Here is a 23,783-nt window from a genome sequence, read left to right on the forward strand (position 1 = left end):
CGGTTAGGTGCATTAGTCAGCAGTAAATGTAGGGAAATTAGTTTGGGGGGGGTTACTCTTTGGATGGTCAGTGTGGGCCTGTTGGGCCAAATGGCCTGTTTACGTACTGTAGGAATTCTATTTGATTCTAAACCTCAGGAACCTGAGGATCTCGGCATGTCCCTCATGGCTCTCACCAATTTTTATAGATGCACCACAGAGAGCATTCTATCTGGATACATCACAGTTTGGTATTACAACTGCTCTGTCCAGGACTGTAAAAAACTGCTGAAAGTTGTAAACATAGCCCAGGCCATCACACTAACCAACCTTCCATCCATTGACCTCCATCTTTAATTCTCAGTCAGGCAGCCAACGTCATGAAAGACCCCCCCTACCCTATTCTAATCTCCTCCAACCTCTTCTCTCGGGTAGAAGATACCAAAGTTTAAAGTCGGTGCCAACAGATTTGAGAACAGCTTCTTCCCCGCTGTTATTGCCCTTCTGAATGGACCCCTCAAATTTAACTTAGATCCTGTTCTCTGCAGCCATAACCCGCTCTGTTCTCTTACCCCAATGCCCTTTCTACTGCACGATCTGTCTGTACTGCAGGCAAAACAAAACTTTTCACTGCACTTGGATACATGTGACAGTGATAAAATAAACCACATCAACCTGAAAGTAGCGACTCCAGATAGGTATCCAACAAAGACTATGGCCAAGCCTTCTGATCTGCTTGAATGCTAGTGTTGGGTCTAGCCCCTAGATAGGAGCATTCTGTTGCACAGGGAGAGTCCTCGCTATCAGTTCACAGTAAAGAGCCTTTTCCCACCAATGTCATCGAATAGGGCACAGGATGTAAATCGGTGCATTTGTCAGGGTCCCTGCACAGGGCAGGAGTCTTAACCAAAGTAAAACGCAGGGGAATCAAGGGGTATTTCTGATCGTCCCTGTCCCCAAAGCCCAAATTGATAAAGAGGGGCAAAGAGACGCCTTACTGTTTCTAATGGAAGGGAAGGGCTGGATTCCCGTCTGTATCATGTTGGCCAGTGTGGGGGTACCTTTCGCTACCTTCACTGGAACGGATGTCAATTTATTCTCTCTGTGGATTTCGATGTGGCCATCAAAGCCCAGAATCGGCTGCTCATCGCTGGTGGCCCTTTGCGAGTTCAGCAGTCATTCAGTTGGCACAACTTTGACCCATCAAAGAGTCAGACAACACAATACCAACTTCAAATGGCACACTGGTTTCTGTCATCTCTCTGTGGGATGTGCGTCCCACTTGCTAGGCCAGCGATTACTGGCAATCCCTAGTTGCCCCAGAGGGCAATTAAGAGTCAACTACATCACTATGGGCCTGGAGTCACGTCTAGGCCAGACCGAGTAAGGGTGGCAGATTTCCTTCCCAAATTTAAATATTCACCAACCAGTTGTGCGTTAAACAATCAGAAATGGTTCCTATTTCTGTTGGAATTAAACTTTTACCATCCGCCATTGTGGGATTTGAACTCATAACCACAGAATATTACCCTGAATTATTAGTCCAATGGCAGCACCACTGCCTGCTGTGTGAGAGACCCCTGGTTTCTCAATGAGGCCTCCATGCCATTGCTTCAGATGCTTGTGCTAAGAAAATAAATATACCTAATGTCCAATATCTACCACAAGAGCACTATCCATTAAAGAATTTTTCATTTATTTGTTAATCAATTGCAAACTATGTCTTGCTGTTCTGATGGAAAGTATATAGCTCATGTATATTTTAATGCCACTTAGTTTGGATTTTTGGATTTTGAACTAGTGGCATCTGGGATTAAATGATTAACTTGCCAGTATTTCTGTGGCCATTGTGATTGCATTTAAAATATCATGTGAGAGACAGACTTAGCGGAGTGCAATGGGTGTTTTATTTTCATTGGCTGAGTTTTAAGATGTAGCTTTAAAGGTCTGGTAATTACTTAATTCTTGGCTCAGAAAGAACACATTGGATTGAAGAAAAACCTTTTTGGCTTTAAGTTTCCAGCAGACTTGGCTGAAGCTGGAGCTGCTGCTAAAGAAGGGAGATGGGTGTAGTACAGTTAAGAAATGGTGTAGGGAAATTAACTTGAATGTACCAGACTAGAGGTATTTGGTTGAAATCCTGAATCAGTTCTGCGAAGCTGAGAAAATCTAAGCTCGCAAGGAAGAGGCTATCAACGTCTCTGTGCCAACAATTGGAAGCCATAGTTAAATCAAACGCTACGAGTGATTGAGTGGGGAATTTTCTCTAGTATTTGAGTGTGTATTGGAGTACTGCTGGGATTAATGGGGTTTAATTTTATTGCATATTGATAGCTTAACTATGTGTAACTTTGTTTACTGTATGTTAGTTTTGCAATAATAAAGTCCTGCTCTTTGATTCAAACCCAGTCTCCAGCACTGTGTGCTCAGGTGTGGGAAAACCTCATAAATAAACTCTCAAGCCACATTCTCGCCTGCAATTGGACATACCAAAAATAATATCTGGGATCATAACAATGTGGTTTAGGAGTGTTTTTGAAGAGAGAGAGAGAGAGACAGATAATTATGATATCAACTCTGCACGGATTCCACAATTGAAACTAAACTCTGTTGTAGAACTGAGACCTCAGGGGTTCAGGGACATAATTCTTTGAAATTTACATCACAGGGTGGTTAAGAAGGCACAGGCACGCTTACCTTCATCAGAACTTACAATCGCTATAGTGAGGAAACACAGCCTTTGGCCCAATAGGTCCACACAGATCCTTCGATCAGTAACCCACCCACCTCCACCCCTACTCGATATTTCCCCCTGACTAATGCACCTAACATACACATCTCTGAACACTAAGGGAAAATATAGCATGGCCAATCCACCCTAGCCTGTACATCCCTGGGCACTATGGGACAATTTAGCACGGCCAATCCACCCTAACCTACACATCCCTGGGCACTATGGGACAATTTAGCATGGCCAATCCACCCTAACCTGCACATCCCTGAACACTATGGGACAATTTAGCATGGCCAATCCACCCTAACCTGCACATCCCTGGGCCCTATGGGACAATTTAGCATGGGCAATCCACCCTAACCTGCACATCTCTGGACACAATGGGACAATTTAGCATGGCCAATCCATCTTAACCTGCACAACCCTGAACACGATGGGGCAATTTATCATGGCCAATCCACCCGAACCTGCACATCCCTGGGCACTATGGGACAATTTAGCATGGGCAATCCACCCTAACCTACACATCCCTGGACACTATGGGACAATTTAGCATGGCCAGTCCACCATAACCTGCACATCCCTGGGCACTATGGGACAATTTAGCATGGCCAATCCACCCTAACCTACACATCCCTGGACACTATGGGACAATATAGCATGGCCAGTCCACCTTAACCTGCACATCCCTGGGCACTATGGGACAATTTAGCATGGCCAATCCACCCTAACCTGCACATCTCTAGACACTATGGGACAATTTAGCATGGCCAATCCACCCTAACCTGCACATCCCTAAACACTATGGGACAATATAGCATGGCCAATCCACCCTAACCTGCACATCTCTAGACACTATGGGACAATTTAGCATGGCCAATCCACCCTAACCTGCACATCCCTAAACACTATGGGACAATTTAGCATGGCCAATCCACCCTAACCTGCACATCCCTGAACACAATGGGACAATTTAGCATGGCCAATCCACCCTAACCTGCACATCCCTGAACACTATGGGACAATTTAGCACGGCTAATCCACCCTAACATACACATCCCTGGATTCTATGGGCAATTTAGCATGGCCAATCCACCCTAACCTTCACATCTTTGGACTGTGGGAGGAAACCGGAGCACCCGGAGGAAACCCACGCAGACACCGGGAGAATGTGCAAACTCCACACAGACAGTTGTCCCGAGGCTGGAATCGAACCTGGGTCCCTGGCACTGTGAGGCAGCAGTGCTAACTCCTGAGCCCCCATGCCACCCCAAAGGGTCTATTACTTCAACCTTTGCGTTCCGGCATTGGGACATCATATTAAAGTTGATGATGAGGTTTCTTCTGGAATACTGTGCCCAGTTCTGGTTTCCTGTTACAGAAACGATATCATTAAATTGGAGAGAGGGTTCAGAAAAAGATTTACCAGGATTGGAGGGTTTGAGGTAGAAAGATTGGCTGACGCTGCCTTTCACACTGGAGAGTAGGAGGTCAAGGGCTGACCTTACAGAGGTTTATAAAATCAGGAGGGGCATAGGTAAGTTGAACAGCAGGTGCCTTTTACCCAAGGTGGGGGAGGTCAAAACGAGGGGGGCATATTTTTAAGGTGAGAGGGGAAAGATTTATAAAGGACATGAAGGGTGACTTTATTTTTACACAGAGAGTGGTTCATGGGTGGATGAGAGATAGTGATGGACGCAGGTACAGTTACGACATTTAAAAGATATTTGGATAAGTGCACGAATAGGAATGGTTTGGAGGGATGTGGGCCAAATGCGGGGAAGTGGGATTGGTTTGGTTTGGACGGAAGGGTTTGTTTCTGTGCTGGGTAGCTCGGTGTCTCTATCAGGGAGACAATCCTTTACACCAGAAAACTCCTGAAAATCTCTGAATTTCTCTGTGTAGTTCTGCAATGTCTATTGCTGGCAAGTCCAAATACGGAAACGGAGAAAGCAGGGGCAGGAGTAGGCCGTTTCTCCCTTCAAGCCTGCTATTGTATTCAATACGAACATAGCTGATCATCCAAATCAGCCCCCTGTTCCCATGTTCTTCCTATGGATCCCTTCAGCCTTCAGAGCGAAATGTAACTCCTTATTGAAAACATTCAGAGTTTGGCCTCAAACACTTTCTGTGCCGGAGAATTCCACAGGATTCCCCACTCTTTGGATGAACACATTTCTCCGCATCTCACTCCAAAATGGCTGACCCCATATACTTTAACTGCGGTCCCTTGGGTTTGGACTCCCCAGTCTTGGGAAACACACCTTTACCCTGTCTAGTCCAGTGAGAATTTTATAGGTGTCTATGAGATTTAACCCTTGCCTACTAAAGGCATGGTGGCTCAGTGGCTAGCACTGTTATCTCATGGAGCCAGGGACCCGGGTTCGATCCCAGCCTTGGGTGACTGTCTGAATGGAGTTTGCACATTCTCCCCGTGTCTGCGTGGGTTTCCTCCCACAATCCAAAGATGTGCAGGTTAGGGTGGATTGGCCATGCTAAATTGTCCCATAGTGTTCAGGGATGTGCAGGTTAGGGTGGATTGGCCATGCTAAATTGTCCCATAGTGCCCAGGGATGTACAGGTTAGGGTGGATTGGCCATGCTAAATTGTCCCATAGTGTTCAGGGATGTGTAGGTTAGGGTGGATTGGCCATGCTAAATTGTCTCATAGTGCCCAGGGATGTGTAGGTTAGGGTGGATTGGCCATGCTAAATTGTCCCATAGTGTTCAGGGATGCGTAGGTTAGGGTGGATTGGCCGTGCTAAATTGTCCCATAGTGCCCAGGGATGTACAGGTTAGGGTAGATTGGCCATGCTAAATGGTCCCATAGTGTTCAGGGATGTGTAGGTTAGGGTGGATTGGCCGTGCTAAATTGTCCCATAGTGTTCAGGGATGTGTAGGTTAGGGTGGATTGGCCATGCTAAATTGTCCCATAGTGCCCAGAGATGAGCAGTTTTGGGTGGATTGGTCATGCTGAATTGTCCCATAGTGTCCAGGAATGTGTAGGTTAGGGTGGATTGGCCATGTTAAATTGTCTCATAGTGCCCAGGGAAGTGCAGATTAGGGTGGATTGTCCGTGATAATTTGTCCCATAGTGTCCAGCGATGTGCAGGTGAGGGTGGATTGGCTATGCTAAATTTCCCGATAGTATGCAGCAATGTGCAGGTTAGGATGCATTAGCTATGCTGATTTGTCTCATAGCATTCAGGGATGTGCAGGTTAGGGTGGATTGGCCATGCTAAATTGTCTCATAGTGCCCAGGGATGTGCAGGAAAGGGTGGATTGGCCATGCTAAATTGTCCCATAGTGTCCAGGGATGTGCAGGTTAGGGTGGATTGGCCATGCTAAATTGTCCCATAGTGCCAGGGATGTGTAGGTTAGGGTAGATTGGCCATGCTAAATTGTCCCATAGTGCTCAGGGATGTGCAGGTTCGGGTGGATTGGCCATGCTAAATTGTCCCAATAGTGCCAGGGATTGTGTAGGTTAGGGTAGATTGGCCATGCTAAATTGTCCATAGTGCTCAGGGATGTGCAGGTTCGGGTGGATTGGCCATGCTAAATTGTCCCATAGTGCCCAGGGATGTGCAGGTTAGGATGGATTGGCCATGCTAAATTGTCCCATAGTGTCCAGGGATGTGCAGGAAAGGGTGGATTGGCCATGCTAAAGTGTCCCATAGTGTCCAGGGATGTGCAGGTTAGGGTGGATTGGCCATGCTAAATTGTCCCATAGTGTCCAGGGATGTGCAGGTTAGGGTGGATTGGCCATGCTAAATTGTCCCATAGTGTCCAGGGATGTGCAGGTTAGGGTGGATTGGCCATGCTAAATTGTCCCATAGTGTCCAGGGATGTACAGGTTAGGGTGGATTGGCCATGCTAAATTGTCCCATAGTGTCCAGGGATGTGCAGGTTCGGGTGGATTGGCCATGCTAAATTGTCCCATAGTGTCCAGGGATGTGCAGGTTCGGGTGGATTGGCCATGCTAAATTGTCCCATAGTGTTCAGGGACGTGTCGTTTAGGTTGGATTGGCCATGCTAAATTGTCCCATCGTGATCAGGGATGTGCAGGTGAGAGTGGATTGGCCATTTTAAATTGTACCATCGTGTCCAGGGATGTGTCGGTTAGGCTGGATTGGTCATGCTAAATTGTCCCAAAGTGTACAGGGATGTGCAGGTTCGGGTGGATTGGTCGTGCTAAATTGTCCCATAGTGCCGAAGGACGTGTAGGTTAGGGTGGATTGACCGTGCTAAATTGTCTCATTATGTCCAGGGATGTGCAGGTTAGGGTGGATTGGCCATGCTAAATTGTCCCATCGTGATCAGTGATGTGCAGGTTAGGATGGATTGGCCATTTTATATTGTCCCATAGTGTCCAGGGATGTGTAGCTTAAGTTGGATTGGCTGTGCTAAATTGTCCCGTACTGTCCAGGGATGTGTAAATTAGGGTGGATTGGCCATGCTAAATTGTCCCATCATGATCAGATGTGTGCAGGTTTGGGTGGATTGACCATGCTAAATTGTCCCATTATGTCCAGGGATGTGCAGGTTAGGGTGGATTGACCATGCTAAATTGTCCCATGCTGCTCAGGGATGTGCAGGTTTGGGTGGATTGCCCTTGGTAAATTGTCCCATAGCGCCCAGGGATGTGCCGGTTAGGGAGGATTAGCCATGCTAAATTGTCCCATAGTGTCCAGCGATGTGTCGGTTAGGGTGGATTGCCCTTGGTAAATTGTCCCATAGTGCCCAGGGATGTGCAGTTTAGGGTGGATTGGCCATGCTAAATTGTCCCATAGAATCCAGCGATGTGCAGTTTAGGGTGGATTGGACATGCTAAATTGTCCCATAGTGGTCAGGGATGTGCACGTTAGGGTGGAGTGGCCATGCTAAATTGTCCCATAGTGTTCAGGGATGTGGCGTTTAGGGTGGATTGGCCATGCTAAATTGTCCCATAGTGTTGAGGGATGTGTAGTTTAGGGTGGATTAGTCATGCCAAATTGTCCCATCGTGTTCAGGGATGTGCAGGTTAGGGTGGATTGGCCATGCTAAATTGCCCCATAGTGCCCAGGAACGTGCAGGTTAGGGTGGATTGACCATGCTAAATTGTCGAGGAGAAAGTGAGGTCTGCAGATGCTGGAGATCAGAGCTGAAAATGTGTTGCTGGAAAAGCGCAGCAGGTCAGGCAGCATCCAAGGAGCAGGAGGGATCGACGTTTCGGGCATGAGCCCTTCTTCAGGAATGAGGAAAGTGTGTCCAGCAGGCAGGGAGGATGGACTTCGGGGAGGGGCGTTGGAATTGCGATAGGTGGAAGGAGGTTAAGGTGAGGGTGATAGGCCAGAGAGGGGGTGGGGGGCGGAGAGGTCGGGAAGAAGATTGCAGGTTAGGAAGGCGGTGCTGAGTTCGAGGGATTTGACTGAGACAAGGTGGGGGGAGGGGAAATGAGGAAACTGGAGAAATCTGAGTTCATCCCTTGTGGTTGGAGGGTTCCTCGGCGGAAGATGAGGCGCTCTTCCTCCAACCATCATGTGTCCAGGGTCTGGCGATGGAGGATTCCAAGGACCTGCATGTCCTTGGTGGAGTGGGAGGGGGAGTTGAAGTGTTGAGCCACGGGGTGGTTGGATTGGTTAGTCCGGGTGTCCCAGAGGTGTTCTCTGAAACGTTCCGCAAGTAGGCGGCCTGTCTCCCCAATATAGAGGAGGCACATCGGGTGCAGCGGATGTGTGTGGAGGTGCAGGTGAATTTGTGGCGGATATGGAAGGATCCCTTGGGGCCTTGGAGGGAAATAAGGGGGGAGGTGTGGTTGCAAGTTTTGCATTTCTTGCGGTTGCAGGGAAGGTACCGGGAGTGGCGGTTGGGTTGGTGGGGGGTGTGGACCTGACGAGGGAGTCACAGAGGGTGCAGTCTTTTCCGAACGCTGATAGGGGAGGGGAGGGAAATATATCTCTGGTGGTGGCGTCCGTTTGGAGGTAGCGGAAATGACAGTGGATGATACGATGTATATGGAGGTTGGTGGGGTGATAGGTGAGGACCAGTGAGGTTCTGTCCTGGTGGCGATTGGAGGGGCGGGGCTCAAGGGCGGAGGAGCGGGAAGTGGAGGAGATGAAGTGGAGGACATCGTCGATCACGTCGGGGGGGAAATTGCTGTCTTTGAAGAAGGAAGCCATCTGGGTTGTTCGGTATTGGAAATGGTCCTCCTGGGAGCAGATGTGGTGGAGACGAAGGAATTGGGAATATGGGATGGCGTTTTTACAGGGAGCAGGGTGGGAGGAGGTGTAGTCTAGGTAGCTGTGGGAGTCGGTCGGTTTATAGTAAATGTCCGTGTTGATTCGGTCACTCGAGATAGAAATGGAAAGGGGAGGGAGGAGTCTGAGACTGTCCAGGTGAATTTGAGGTCGGGGTGGAAGGTGTTGGTAAAGTGGATGAACTGTTCAACCTCCTCGTGGGAGCACGAGGGGGTGCCGATACAGTCATCGATGTAGCGGAGGAAAAGGTGGGGGGTGGTGCCAGTGTAGCTGCGGAAGATGGACTGTTCCACATATCCTACGAAGAGGCAGGCATAGCTGGGGCCCATGCAGGTGCCCATGGCTACTCGTTTGGTTTGGAGGAAGTGGGAGGATTGGAAAGACAACTTGTTCAGGGTGAGAACCAGTTCAGTCAGTCGAAGGAGGGGGTCAGTGGAAGGGTACTGGTTGGTACGGCGGGAAAGGAAGAAGCAGAGGGCTTTGAGTCCTTCGTGATGGGGGATAGAGGTGTACAGGGACTGGATGTCTTTGGTGAAGATAAGGCGTTCGGGACCGGGGAAGCGAAAACCATGGAAGAGGTGGAGGGCATGGGTGGTGTCCCGAGCGTAGGTGGGGAGTTTTTGGACTAAGGGGGACAGGACCGTGTCGAGGTACGCAGAGATGAGTTCGGTGGGGCAGGAGCAGGCTGAGACAATGGGTCAGCCGGGGCAGTCGGGTTTGTGGATTTTGGGCAGGAGGTAGAAACGGGCGGTGCGGGGTTGTGGGACTATGAGGTTGGAGGCGATGGATGGGAGATCCCCTGAGGTGATGAGGTTATGGATGGTCTGGGAGATGATGGTTTGGTGGTAGGAGGTGGGGTCATGGTCAAGGGGGCAGTAGGAGGAGGTGTCCGCGAGCTGGCGTTTAGCCCCAGGGGTGTAAAGGTCGGTGCGCCAATCTACTACCGCGCCTCCCTTGTCTGCCGGTTTGATAGTGAGTTGGGGTTGGAACGGAGGGAGTGGAGGGCTGCACGTTCTGAGGGTGAGAGGTTGGAGTGGGTGAGAGGGGTGGAGAGGTTGAGGCGGTTAATGTCGCGGCGGCAGTTGGCTATGAAGAGATCGAGGGCGGGTAAGAGGCCAGCACGGGGTGTCCAGGTGGATGGGGTAGGTTGGAGGTGGGAGAAGGGGCCGTCAGAGGGTGGGCGCGAATCCTGGTCGGAGAAGTAGGCGCGGAGGCGAAGGCGGCAGAAGAATTGTTCGATGTCTCGCCGCGTGTTGGACTCGTTAATCCGAGAGCGTAGGGAGATGAAGGTGAGGCCTCTGCTGAGGACTGATTGTTCATCCTCAGAGAGGGGGAGGTCTGGAGGGAGGGGGGATCACAAACAGGGGTGGGAGCTAGGACCTGGTATGGGGCTGGAGCTGGGAGTGGGGGCGGGGTTTGGAGTGGGGGCGGGGACGGAGATCGGCGTGGGGGCGGAGTTGGACGTGGTGACGGTGTTCAGCGTGGGGGCGGGGTTAGGCGAAGAGACGGTTTCAGTGTGGGGGCGGGGTTAGGCGCGGTGACGGTTTCAGCGTCGGGGCGGGGTTAGGCGAAGAGACGGTTTCAGTGTGGGGGCGGGGTTAGGCGCGGTGACGGTTTCAGCGTGGGGGCGGGGTTAGGCGAAGAGACGGTTTCAGTGTGGGGGCGGGGTTAGGCGGAGTGACGGTTTCAGCGTGGGAGCGGGGTTAGGCGCGGTGACGGTTTCAGCGTCGGGGCGGGGTTAGGCGCGGTGACGGTTTCAGCGTGGGGGCGGGGACGCATGCGGCGTGGTGGTTGTGCAGTTGAGTGATGTCACTGGGGGCGGAAGTGGCTACGGCGACGGCAACCCAGGGGGCGGAAGTGGCTGCGACGACGGCAGAAACGGTATTATTCCCGATAGTCGCGGAGGCCGCGAATCAGTCGGCGATGGTCTTCCGGGGAGTCGTCTGGCGGCGATCGCGGAGGCTGCGAGGTCTGTGGGGGCGGATGTGACGTCATGGTCCGCGGCGACGGTTGATGCGGCGGGCGCGTGGATAATGGCGGCGGAGGCCGATGGAAGATTCTGGAACAGTTGAGGAACGCGGAGTGTGGGGGTAAGTACGTGAAAGTTTTTGGTACTTACTGTCTTTAATTTCCGATATGGCTAAGAAAAAATGTTTGATTCGTGTATGGATCCTGCTGTGGATGAAGAACAGTAGAGGACATGGGGGGGGGGGGCTGTGACAGTGTTGACCTGAGCTGGGGGGGGGGGGGGCTGTGACAGTGTTGTCCTGAGCTGGGGGGGGGGGGGGCTGTGACAGTGTTGTCCTGAGCTGGGGGGGGGGGGCTGTGACAGTGTTGTCCTGAGCTGGGGGGGGGGGGGGGCTGTGACAGTGTTGACCTGAGCTGGGGGGGGGGGGGCTGTGACAGTGTTGACCTGAGCTGGGGGGGGGGGCTGTGACAGTGTTGACCTGAGCTGGGGGGGGGGGGGGCTGTGACAGTGTTGACCTGAGCTGGGGGGGGGGGGCTGTGACAGTGTTGTCCTGAGCTGGGGGGGGGGGGCTGTGACAGTGTTGTCCTGAGCTGGGGGGGGGGGGGGGCTGTGACAGTGTTGACCTGAGCTGGGGGGGGGGGGGCTGTGACAGTGTTGACCTGAGCTGGGGGGGGGGGCTGTGACAGTGTTGACCTGAGCTGGGGGGGGGGGGGGGCTGTGACAGTGTTGACCTGAGCTGGGGGGGGGGGGCTGTGACAGTGTTGTCCTGAGCTGAGGGGGGGGGGCTGTGACAGTGTTGTCCTGAGCTGAGGGGGGGGGGGCTGTGACAGTGTTGTCCTGGGGGGGGGGGGGGGGGCTGTGACAGTGTTGTCCTGAGCTGAGGGGGGGGGGCTGTGACAGTGTTGTCCTGAGCTGGGGGGGGGGCTGTGACAGTGTTGTCCTGAGCTGGGGGGGGGGCTGTGACAGTGTTGTCCTGAGCTGGGGGGGGGGCTGTGACAGTGTTGTCCTGAGCTGGGGGGGGGGCTGTGACAGTGTTGTCCTGAGCTGGGGGGGGGGCTGTGACAGTGTTGTCCTGAGCTGGGGGGGGGGGGCTGTGACAGTGTTGTCCTGAGCTGGGGGGGGGGGGGGGCTGTGACAGTGTTGACCTGAGCTGGGGGGGGGGGGGCTGTGACAGTGTTGACCTGAGCTGGGGGGGGGGGCTGTGACAGTGTTGACCTGAGCTGGGGGGGGGGGGGGCTGTGACAGTGTTGACCTGAGCTGGGGGGGGGGGGCTGTGACAGTGTTGTCCTGAGCTGAGGGGGGGGGGCTGTGACAGTGTTGTCCTGAGCTGAGGGGGGGGGGGCTGTGACAGTGTTGTCCTGGGGGGGGGGGGGGGGGCTGTGACAGTGTTGTCCTGAGCTGAGGGGGGGGGGCTGTGACAGTGTTGTCCTGAGCTGGGGGGGGGGCTGTGACAGTGTTGTCCTGAGCTGGGGGGGGGGCTGTGACAGTGTTGTCCTGAGCTGGGGGGGGGGCTGTGACAGTGTTGTCCTGAGCTGGGGGGGGGGCTGTGACAGTGTTGTCCTGAGCTGGGGGGGGGGCTGTGACAGTGTTGTCCTGAGCTGGGGGGGGGGGGGCTGTGACAGTGTTGTCCTGAGCTGGGGGGGGGGGGGCTGTGACAGTGTTGTCCTGAGCTGCTGGGGGGGCTGTGACAGTGTTGTCCTGAGCTGGGGGGGCTGTGACAGTGTTGACCTGAGCTGGGGGGGGGGGCTGTGACAGTGTTGTCCTGAGCTGGGGGGGCTGTGACAGTGTTGTCCTGAGCTGGGGGGGGGGCTGTGACAGTGTTGTCCTGAGCTGGGGGGGGGGGGGGGGCTGTGACAGTGTTGTCCTGAGCTGCTGGGGGGGCTGTGACAGTGTTGTCCTGAGCTGGGGGGGCTGTGACAGTGTTGACCTGAGCTGGGGGGGGGGGCTGTGACAGTGTTGTCCTGAGCTGGGGGGGCTGTGACAGTGTTGACCTGAGCTGGGGGGGGGGGAGGGCTGTGACAGTGTTGTCCTGAGCTGCTGGGGGGGCGGGGCTGTGACAGTGTTGTCCTGAGCTGGGGGGGCTGTGACAGTGTTGACCTGAGCTGGGGGGGGGGGGGGGGGGCTGTGACAGTGTTGTCCTGAGCTGGGGGGGCTGTGACAGTGTTGTCCTGAGCTGGGGGGGGGGGGGGGGCTGTGACAGTGTTGTCCTGAGCTGGGGGGGGGGGGGGCTGTGACAGTGTTGACCTGAGCTGGGGGGGGGGGGGGCTGTGACAGTGTTGTCCTGAGCTGGGGGGGGGGGATGTGACAGTGTTGACCTGAGCTGGGGGGGGGGGGGGCTGTGACAGTGTTGACCTGAGCTGGGGGGGGGGGGGGGGGCTGTGACAGTGTTGACCTGAGCTGGGGGGGGGGGGGGGGGCTGTGACAGTGTTGACCTGAGCTGGGGGGGGGGGGGGGGGCTGTGACAGTGTTGACCTGAGCTGGGGGGGGGGGGGGCTGTGACAGTGTTGACCTGAGCTGGGGGGGGGGGGGGGGGGCTGTGACAGTGTTGACCTGAGCTGGGGGGGGGGGGGGGGGCTGTGACAGTGTTGACCTGAGCTGGGGGGGGGGGGGGGGGGCTGTGACAGTGTTGACCTGAGCTGGGGCGGGGGGGGGGGCTGTGACAGTGTTGACCTGAGCTGGGGGGGGAGCGGGGCTGTGACAGTGTTGACCTGAGCTGGGGGGGGGGGGGGCTGTGACAGTGTTGTCCTGAGCTGAGGGGGGGGGGCTGTGACAGTGTTGACCTGAGCTGGGGGGGGGGGGCTGTGACAGTGTTGACCTGAGCTGGGGGGGGGGGCTGTGACAGTGTTGTCCTGAGCTGCTGGGGGGGGGGGGGGCTGTGACAGTGTTGACCTGAGCTGGGGGGGGGGGGGGGGGGGCTGTGACAGTGTTGTCCTGAGCTGGGGGGGGGGGGCTGTGACAGTGTTGACCTGAGCTGGGGCGGGGGGGGGGGCTGTGACAGTGTTGACCTGAGCTGGGGCGGGGGGGGGGGCTGTGACAGTGTTGACCTGAGCTGGGGGGGGAGCGGGGCTGTGACAGTGTTGACCTGAGCTGGGGGGGGGGGGGCTGTGACAGTGTTGTCCTGAGCTGAGGGGGGGGGGCTGTGACAGTGTTGACCTGAGCTGGGGGGGGGGGGGCTGTGACAGTGTTGACCTGAGCTGGGGGGGGGGGGCTGTGACAGTGTTGTCCTGAGCTGCTGGGGGGGGGGGGGGCTGTGACAGTGTTGACCTGAGCTGGGGGGGGGGGGGGGGGGGCTGTGACAGTGTTGTCCTGAGCTGGGGGGGGGGGGGGGCTGTGACAGTGTTGACCTGAGCTGGGGGGGGGGGGGGGGGCTGTGACAGTGTTGACCTGGGGGGGGGGGGGGGGCTGTGACAGTGTTGTCCTGAGCTGGGGGGGGGGGCGGGGCAGTGACAGTGTTGACCTGAGCTGGGGGGGGGGCGGGGCAGTGACAGTGTTGTCCTGAGCTGGGGGCGGGGCAGTGACAGTGTTGTCCTGAGCTGGGGGGGCTGTGACAGTGTTGTCCTGAGCTGGGGGGGGGGCTGTGACAGTGTTGTCCTGAGCTGGGGGGGGGGCTGTGACAGTGTTGTCCTGAGCTGGGGGGGGGCTGTGACAGTGTTGTCCTGAGCTGGGGGGGGGCTGTGACAGTGTTGTCCTGAGCTGGGGGGGGCTGTGACAGTGTTGTCCTGAGCTGGGGGGCGGGGCTGTGACAGTGTTGTCCTGAGCTGGGGGGGCTGTGACAGTGTTGTCCTGAGCTGGGGGGCGGGGGGCTGTGACAGTGTTGTCCTGAGCTGGGGGGGGCTGTGACAGTGTTGTCCTGAGCTGGGGGGGCTGTGACAGTGTTGTCCTGAGCTGGGGGGGGGCTGTGACAGTGTTGTCCTGAGCTGGGGGGGGGGGGGGGGGGCTGTGACAGTGTTGTCCTGAGCTGGGGGGCGGGGGGCTGTGACAGTGTTGTCCTGAGCTGGGGGGGGCTGTGACAGTGTTGTCCTGAGCTAGGGGGGCTGTGACAGTGTTGTCCTGAGCTGGGGGGGGGGGGGGGCTGTGACAGTGTTGTCCTGAGCTGGGGGGGGGGGGTGCTGTGACAGTGTTGTCCTGAGCTGGGGGGGGGGGGGGCTGTGACAGTGTTGTCCTGAGCTGGGGGGGGGGGGGGGCTGTGACGTGTTGTCCTGAGCTGGGGGGGGGGGGGGGGGGCTGTGACAGTGTTGTCCTGAGCTGGGGGGGGGGGGGGGGGCTGTGACAGTGTTGTCCTGAGCTGGGGGGGGGGGGGGGGGGGCGGGGCTGTGACAGTGTTGTCCTGAGCTGGGGGGGGGGGGGCTGTGACAGTGTTGTCCTGAGCTGGGGGGGGGGGGCTGTGACAGTGTTGTCCTGAGCTGGGGGGGGGGGGGCTGTGACAGTGTTGTCCTGAGCTGGGGGGGGCGGGGCTGTGACAGTGTTGTCCTGAGCTGGGGGGGGCGGGGCTGTGACAGTGTTGTCCTGAGCTGGGGGCGGGGCTGTGACAGTGTTGTCCTGAGCTGGGGGGGGGGCGGGGCTGTGACAGTGTTGTCCTGAGCTGGGGGGGGGGGGGGGGGCTGTGACAGTGTTGTCCTGAGCTGGGGGGGGGGGGTGCTGTGACAGTGTTGTCCTGAGCTGGGGGGGGGGGGGGTGCTGTGACAGTGTTGTCCTGAGCTGGGGGGGGGGCTGTGACAGTGTTGTCCTGAGCTGGGGGGGGGGCGGGGCTGTGACAGTGTTGTCCTGAGCTGGGGGGGGGGGGCTGTGACAGTGTTGTCCTGAGCTGGGGGGGGGGGGGGCTGTGACAGTGTTGTCCTGAGCTGGGGGGGGGGGGGCTGTGACAGTGTTGTCCTGAGCTGGGGGGGGGGGGTGCTGTGACAGTGTTGTCCTGAGCTGGGGGGGGGGGGTGCTGTGACAGTGTTGTCCTGAGCTGGGGGGGGGGGGGGGGGGGGGGGCTGTGACAGTGTTGTCCTGAGCTGGGGGGGGGGGGGGCTGTGACAGTGTTGTCCTGAGCTGGGGGGGGGGGGGGGCTGTGACAGTGTTGTCCTGAGCTGGGGGGCGGGGGGCTGTGACAGTGTTGTCCTGAGCTGGGGGGGGGGGGGGCTGTGACAGTGTTGTCCTGAGCTGGGGGGGGGGGGGCGGGGCTGTGACAGTGTTGTCCTGAGCTGGGCGGGGGGGGCTGTGACAGTGTTGTCCTGAGCTGGGGGGGGCGGGGCTGTGACAGTGTTGTCCTGAGCTGGGGGGGGCGGGGCTGTGACAGTGTTGTCCTGAGCTGGGGGGGGGGCTGTGACAGTGTTGTCCTGAGCTGGGGGGGGCGGGGCTGTGACAGTGTTGTCCTGAGCTGGGGGGGGGCGGGGCTGTGACAGTGTTGTCCTGAGCTGAGGGGGGGGGGCTGTGACAGTGTTGTCCTGAGCTGGGGGGGGCGGGGCTGTGACAGTGTTGTCCTGAGCTGGGGGGGGGGGGGCTGTGACAGTGTTGACCTGAGCTGGGGGGGCGGGGCTGTGACAGTGTTGACCTGAGCTGGGGGGGGGGGGGCTGTGACAGTGTTGACCTGAGCTGGGGGGGGGGGGGGGCTGTGACAGTGTTGACCTGAGCTGGGGGTGGGGGGCTGTGACAGTGTTGTCCTGAGCTGGGGGGGGGGGCTGTGACAGTGTTGTCCTGAGCTGGGGGGGGGGGGGCTGTGACAGTGTTGACCTGAGCTGGGGGGGAGGGGGCTGTGACAGTGTTGACCTGAGCTGGGGGGGAGGGGGGGGGGGCTGTGACAGTGTTGACCTGAGCTGGGGGGGAGGGGGGGGGGGCTGTGACAGTGTTGACCTGAGCTGGGGGGGGGCGGGGCTGTGACAGTGTTGTCCTGAGCTGGGGGGGGGGGCTGTGACAGTGTTGTCCTGAGCTGGGGGTGGGGGGGTGGTTGGCTGTGACAGTGTTGTCCTGAGCTGGGGGGCTGTGACAGTGTTGTCCTGAGCTGGGGGGGGGGGGGGGCTGTGACAGTGTTGACCTGAGCTGGGGGGGGGGGGCTGTGACAGTGTTGTCCTGAGCCGGGGGGCGGGGCGGGGCGGGCTGTGACAGTGTTGACCAGAGCTGGTGGGGGGGGGGGGGCGGGCTGTGACAGTGTTGTCCTGAGCTGGGGGGGGGGGGGCTGTGACAGTGTTGTCCTGAGCTGGGGTGGGGGCGGGCTGTGACAGTGTTGTCCTGAGCTGGGGGGGGGGGGGCTGTGACAGTGTTGTCCTGAGCTGGGGTGGGGGCGGGCTGTGACAGTGTTGTCCTGAGCTGGGGCGGGGTTGAGAGTGTTGTCCTGAGCCTGGGCGGGGCTGCGACAGCGTTGTCCTGAGCCGGGGTGGGGTTGCGACACGTTGTCCCGGGGCGGGGCTGACTGTAGGGAATGTAGGTAGCAGCGCGTGGCTGCAAGTTTGGAGCGGAGGATCCAGACAGTGGTCTGTTGCTGGAGGCTTCGGATTTGTTGTAGGTACTGGTTGTTCTGGTTGGGTCCAAATTTTGTTGGTCTGAACGTAGTCCCAGAGTCCATGCGGGGTCAGTCGGTTCCGTAGGCAGGTGCTGAGGTAGGAGATGTGGCTGTGGTAGCGAGTCTGCTTGAGGATGTGGCTGAAGAGCTTCAGGGCAGAGGAGATGACCTGGGGGTGTGCAGTGAGAGAGGGACTCACTGTTGAGGGAGGAGGAGAGCTTCTTCAAGGAAGGCATCAGTGATGTGCAAGTAGGATGGATTGGCCATGCTAAATTGTCCCATAGTGCCCAGCGATGTTTAGGTTATGTGCATTAGCCGGCCATAAATGTAGAGTAATAGGGTAGGGGAATGGGTCAGGGTGGTCTACTCTGCAATGGGATTGGTGTGGACGTGTTGGACCATAGGGCCTATATCTACCCTGTCGGGATTCTACGCATTAATTATTCTGAGATTATATCCTCGGGACCTAGACCGCCCCCACAAGGGAAAAAAATCACTCCACATCTCCCCTGTCAAGTCCCCTCAGAATCTTGTGTATTTTAATAAACTTCTCAATCTTCTAAACTCCAATAAGTACAGGCCCAATCTACTCCATGTCTCCTCACAAGACAGTCCCTCCCTCTGTATCAGTGTTGACCCTCTCTGGATTGCTTCCAATGCCAGGAGATTGTTCCTTAGATAAGGGCAACCCAAAACCATTCACGACATTCCAGTTCTGATCTGACCTCGGCTTTGTTTCAATTCAGGAGAAAGTGAGGATCAGAGTTGAAGAGCCGGATCTGGTCAGGCAGCATCCGAGGAGCAGAATAAACCCTTCATCAGGAAGGTTGGGGGGGAAATGAGAGATAAATTGGAGGGTGAGGGTGAGGGGGAGAGGTGGATGCGGGTGAGGATTGATGGTGTTAGGTCAGTTGGGGGGGGGGGAGGGGAGGTGGAGTGGATAAGTGGGAAGGAAGATGGACAGGTGGGGAAATGGTCCTCTGCACATTGGGTGACACCCCCTCGCCTCAGGGTCACCGCTCGACCCCGTTCCTTTCGGAGGCGAAAGGCCGTGCAGAGTCTTTTGGGAAAACAAGGTGAACAATCTGCCCGCACATGTCTTCCCAACTGCCTAGAGTCAACCTGCTCACCCAGTTTCAGAAACGGAAGGTTCCGGATACCTGGCTGAGTAAATAATCAGTCACGTCGTGATTGGCTCCCTGCACAGAGCCCCCCCGCCCCATCCCATACCCTGCTCAGCAAGTCCCAACACGTTTGAATGGAGCAACATTCACTCGATTTAACTGTTGCCATGACGACGAGATGCCAGTTAGCTGACTGGACCAATGTCTGGGACAAGCAGATTGCATTCAAAAGGGGAAATCAATGCAAGGTTATGCCTCAGTCCATTGGTGAGACCACTTCCTCCCCAAGATGGCGACGAGAGTAAGGTAGCCAGTGTTCAGGCTCCTGGGCCCATTCTCTCCAGGCGGCTGCCCCCCACTTCTTTTCCTACCCTTTTTGTCTTCTTTCTCTTCCTTTGTCTCCTTCCTGTCAGCAGCAGCGGAGAAGGTGATATCACGGACCGATGTGGCTGAAGCGGGACTCTTGGCGAGGCCTAGCTTGGCAGTGGAGGTAGGGGCCCCTGGCTGCTGTAGGCCGGGAGTAGGCACTCTTGATTATTGGCAGCAGCAGCTAACTGGCTGTGGTAGGCCCAGAGCTGGGGGGAGGGGTAGTTTCTGGCTGTGGTAGGCCCAGAGCTGGGGGGAGGGGTAGTTTCTGGCTGTGGTACGCCTGGATCCAGGGGGGTCCTGGTTGTGGTAGGCCCAGCGCGAGGGAGGGCTCCTGATTGTAGTTGGCCTGGAGCCGGGAGCTGCTGGTTGTGGTAGGCCAGGGACCGTGGAGGGCGGAAATGGCACCTCGTTGTGTTAGGCCCGGAGCCAGGGAAGGCTCCTGATTGTGATAGGCCCGGAGTAGGGGGTTCCTGCTTGTAGTAGGCCCGGAGCCAGGGGTGTGGGAATGATTCCTCGTTGTGTTAGGCCCAGAGCCAGGGAGGTGACCTGGTTGTGGTCAGCCTGGAGTCAGGAGCTTCTGATTGTAGTGGCTCTGCAGCCGGGGTGCGTGGGCACGCGGGAATGATTCCTTGTTGTGTTGGGCCCAGAGCCAGAATGCTCTTGAGTGTTGTAGGCCTAAAACTGGGTAGGGGCTGGAATAACTCCTGGTTGTGGTAGGCCCGTAGCTGGGAGGCTCCTAGTTGTGGTAGGCCCGGAGCCAGGAGGGTCCTGGTTTGGTAGGCCTGGAGCCGGGAGGCTCCTGGTTGTGGTAGGCCTGTATATAGGGGTGTCCTAGGTGGGAGGGGCGGGGGCTTGCTGGGTCTGTATTGTCTGCACTTTTGTATGTAACGGTATTGTCTAATGTACAAATGTCATTGTCACTGTCTTATATGTGGAACTGGGATTTGAGGTTTGTCCTCCTCTCCCTGTAAAATGGTTGAACGGTAGGGTTCGGGGCCTAGCTTTGCTGCTCCTCTCCCTTGTAAAATTGCTGTCTTTTGTGTACAGCTGTCAATGTTTTTTGTAAACTGTTTCGTAATTTGTTTAATTTTAAAAAAAAAAAATATAGGGGTGTCCTGATTGTTGTAGGCTCGGAGCCAGGGTGGGAGGGAAAGGCTCCTGGTTGTAGTAAGCCAGGAGCCGGGACAGGGGGTGTGGAGCCCAGTACAGGACCCAGTGTTGGCAGCACCTCAGTGAGGTGGGCCCAGTGATGAAGAGATCACACCTGAAGAGTGGCAATTCTGATGCTGGTGGGTACAGGGGAGGGGTGACGGTGGGAGTGGGGGTTGCAAAGTGAAATATTCGTAAAATATTCAAAATGCTACCGGATTGTGGAAATGGTTGAAGTTTTTTATTCTGCTGCGTTATTCACAGTAGAGTACAAGTGACAATGAATTCATTCATCCTGGAGTACTGTGTAAAATCCTGATCACCACATTAATGAAAGGATGTTTAGATTAGGTTACTTACAGTGTGGAAACAGGCCCTTCGGCCCAACAAGTCCACACCGACCCTCCGAAGAGCAACCCACCCAGACCCATTCCCCTACATTTACCCCTTCACCTAACACTACAGGCAATTTAGCATGGCCAATTCACCCTAACCTGCACGTTTTTGGACTGTGGGAGGAAACTGGAGCAGCCGAAGGAAACCCACTCAGACAAGGAGAGAATGTGCAAACTCCACACTGTCAGTCACCCGAGGCGGGAATCGAACCTGAGTCTCTGGCGCTGTGAGGCAGCAGTGCTGCCCACAATAGATGCTAATGAATTGGAAGCAGTTCAGAGAAGGTTTACTTGACTGGAATGATCAGATTGCCTTCTGAGGAAAGGCTGGACAGGGCAGGCCTGTATCCTCTGGAGTTTACAAGAGCCAAAGGTAACTTCAGTGAAATACGTAAGATTCTGAGGGGACTTGACTGGGTAGATGTGGAAAGGATGTAGTCATAGAGTCATACAGCAGGGAAACAGACCCTTGGGTCCACTTCACGCTGCCGAGGTTTCCCTAACTGAACTCGTCCCATTTGCCTGTGTAAGGCCCATATCCCTCCAAACCTTTCCTGTTCCCATACCTGTCCAAACGCTTTCAAATGTTGTCACTGCATCTGCATCTCCCACGTCCTCTGCCAGTTCAATTCGACCTACACACCTCATACAGGGTGACAAAACTGCCCCTTTTAAATCTTTCACCTTAAAACTGTGCCATCAGGTTTTGAACTCCTCAATCCTTGACTGTTCACCTTATTGATGCACTTCAGGATTGTTATGAACCTCTGTCAGGTCACCCCTCAGCCTCCGATTCTCCAGGGAGCGACTGAGTCTAACATGCCTATCTTTCAAACTCAAACCCTCCGGTAACATCCTGAGAAATCTCTCCAGCAGGATCTCCAATTTTGATTAGATTAGATCCCAGATAGTGTGGAAACAGGGTCTACGGACGAACAAGTCCATACGACCCTCCAAAGAGTAACCCGCCCAGTCCCATTTCACTCTGACTAATGCAGCCAACACTATGGGACAATTTAGCATGGCCAATCCACCCTAACCTGCACATCCCTGTGCACTATGGGACAATTTAGCATGGCCAATCCATCCTAACCTGCACATCCCTGGGCACTATGGGACAATTTAGCATGGCCAATCCACCCTAACCCGCACATCCCTGGGCACGATGTGACAATTTATCATGGCCAATCCAGCCTAACCTGCACATCCCTGGGCACTGTGGGACAAATCAGCTTTGCCAAACCACCCTAACCTGCACATCCCTCTACACTATGGGACAATTCAGCACAGCCAATCCACCCTAACCTGCACATTCCTGGGTACTATGGGAAAGTTTATCATGGCCAATCCGCCCTAACCTCCACATCCCTGGGCACGATGTGACAATTTATCATGGCCAATCCACCCTAACCTGCACATCCCTGGACACTATGGGAAAATTTATCATGGGTGGCACAGTGGTTAGCACTGCTGCCTCACAGCGCCAGAGACCCGGGTTCAATTCCCGACTCAGACGAGTGACTGTGTGGAGTTTGCACATTCTCCCCGTGTCTGCGTGGGTTTCCTCCCACAATCCAAAGATGTGCGGGTCAGGTGAATTGGCCATGCTAAATTGCCCGTAGTGTTAGGTTAAAGGGGTAATTGTAGGGGTATGGTGGGTTGTGCTTCGGCCGGTCGGTGTGGACTTGTTGGGCCGAAGTGCCTGTTTCCACACTGTAAGTAATCTAATCTAATCTAATCTAATCTTATCTAATCTAATCAATCCACCCTAAAATGCACATCCCTGGACACTAAGGGACAATTTAGCATGGGCAATCCGCCCTAACCTGCACACCACTGGGCAATATGGGACAATTTAGCATGGCCAATCTGCCCTAACCTGCACATCCCTGGGCACTATAGGAAAATTTAGCAATTCTAATCCACCATAACCTGCACATCCCTGGGTACTATGGGACAATTTAGCATGGCCAATCCACCCTAACCTGCACATCCCTGGGCGCTATGGGACAATTTAGCATTGCCAACCCACCCAACCTGCACATCCCTAAACACTATTGGACAATTTAGCATAGCCAATCCACCCTAACCTACACATCCCCGGGCACTATGGGAAAATTTAGCATTGCCCATCCATCCTAAACTTCACATCCATGGGTACTATGGGACAATTTAGCATGGCCAATCCACCCTCACCTGGACATCCCTGGGCACTATGGGACAATTTAGCATGGCCAATCCACCCTAACCTGCACATCCCTGGGCGCTATGGGACAATTTAGCATTGCCAACCCACCCAACCTGCACATCCCTAAACACTATTGGACAATTTAGCATGGCCAATCCACCCTCACCTGCACATCCCTGGACACTCTGGGACAATTTAGCATGTCCAATCCACCCTAACCTGCACATCCTTGGGCACTATGGGAAAATTTCTCATGGCCAATCCACCCTAACCTGCACATCCCTGGATACTATAGGACAATTTAGCATGGCCAATCCGCCCTAACCTCCACATCCCTGGGCACGATGTGACAATTTATCATGGCCAATCCACCCTAACCTGCACATCCCTGGACACTATGGGAAAATTTATCATGGCCAATCCACCCTAACCTGCACATCCCTGAACACTCTGGGACAATTTAGCATGGCCAATCCGCCCTAACCTGCACACCACTGGGCAATATGGTACAATTTAGAATGGAAATGTGTTGCTGGAAAAGCGCAGCAGGTCAGGCAGCATCCAGGGAACAGGAGAATCGACGTTTCGGGCATTAGCCCTTCTTCAGGAATGAGGAAAGTTGGTCCAGCAGGCTAAGATAAAAGATAGGGAGGAGGGACTTGGGGGAGGGGCGTCGGAAATGTGATAGGTGGAAAGAGGTCAAGGTGAGGGTGATAGGTCAGACTGGGGTGGGGGCGGAGAGGTCGGGAAGAAGATTGCAGGTTAGGAAGGCGGTGCTGAATTTGATGGATTTGACTGAGACAGGCTGGGGGGACGGGAAATGTGGAAACTGGTGAAATCCGAGTTCATCCCTTGTGGTTGGAGGGTTCCTAGCCGGAAGATGAGGCGTTCTTCCTCTAACCGTCGTTTCGCTGTGGTCTGACGATGGAGGAGTCCAAAGACCTGCATATCCTTGGTGGAGTGGGAGGGGGAATTGAAATGTTGAGCTACAGGGTGGTTGGGTTGGTTGGTCCGGGTGTCCCAGAGGTGTTCTCTGAAACGCTCCGCAAGTAGGCGGCCTGTCTCCCCAATATAGAGGAGGCCACATCGGGTGCAAAGGCTGCAATGGATGATATGTGTGGAGGTACAGGTGAATCTGTGGCGGATATGGGGCATTGGAG

This window comes from Chiloscyllium plagiosum, unplaced genomic scaffold (assembly GCF_037043375.1).
Source record: "Chiloscyllium plagiosum isolate Xiang-an unplaced genomic scaffold, Cpla_swu_hap1 HiC_scaffold_38, whole genome shotgun sequence".
NCBI classification, from domain to species: Eukaryota; Metazoa; Chordata; class Chondrichthyes; order Orectolobiformes; family Hemiscylliidae; genus Chiloscyllium; species Chiloscyllium plagiosum.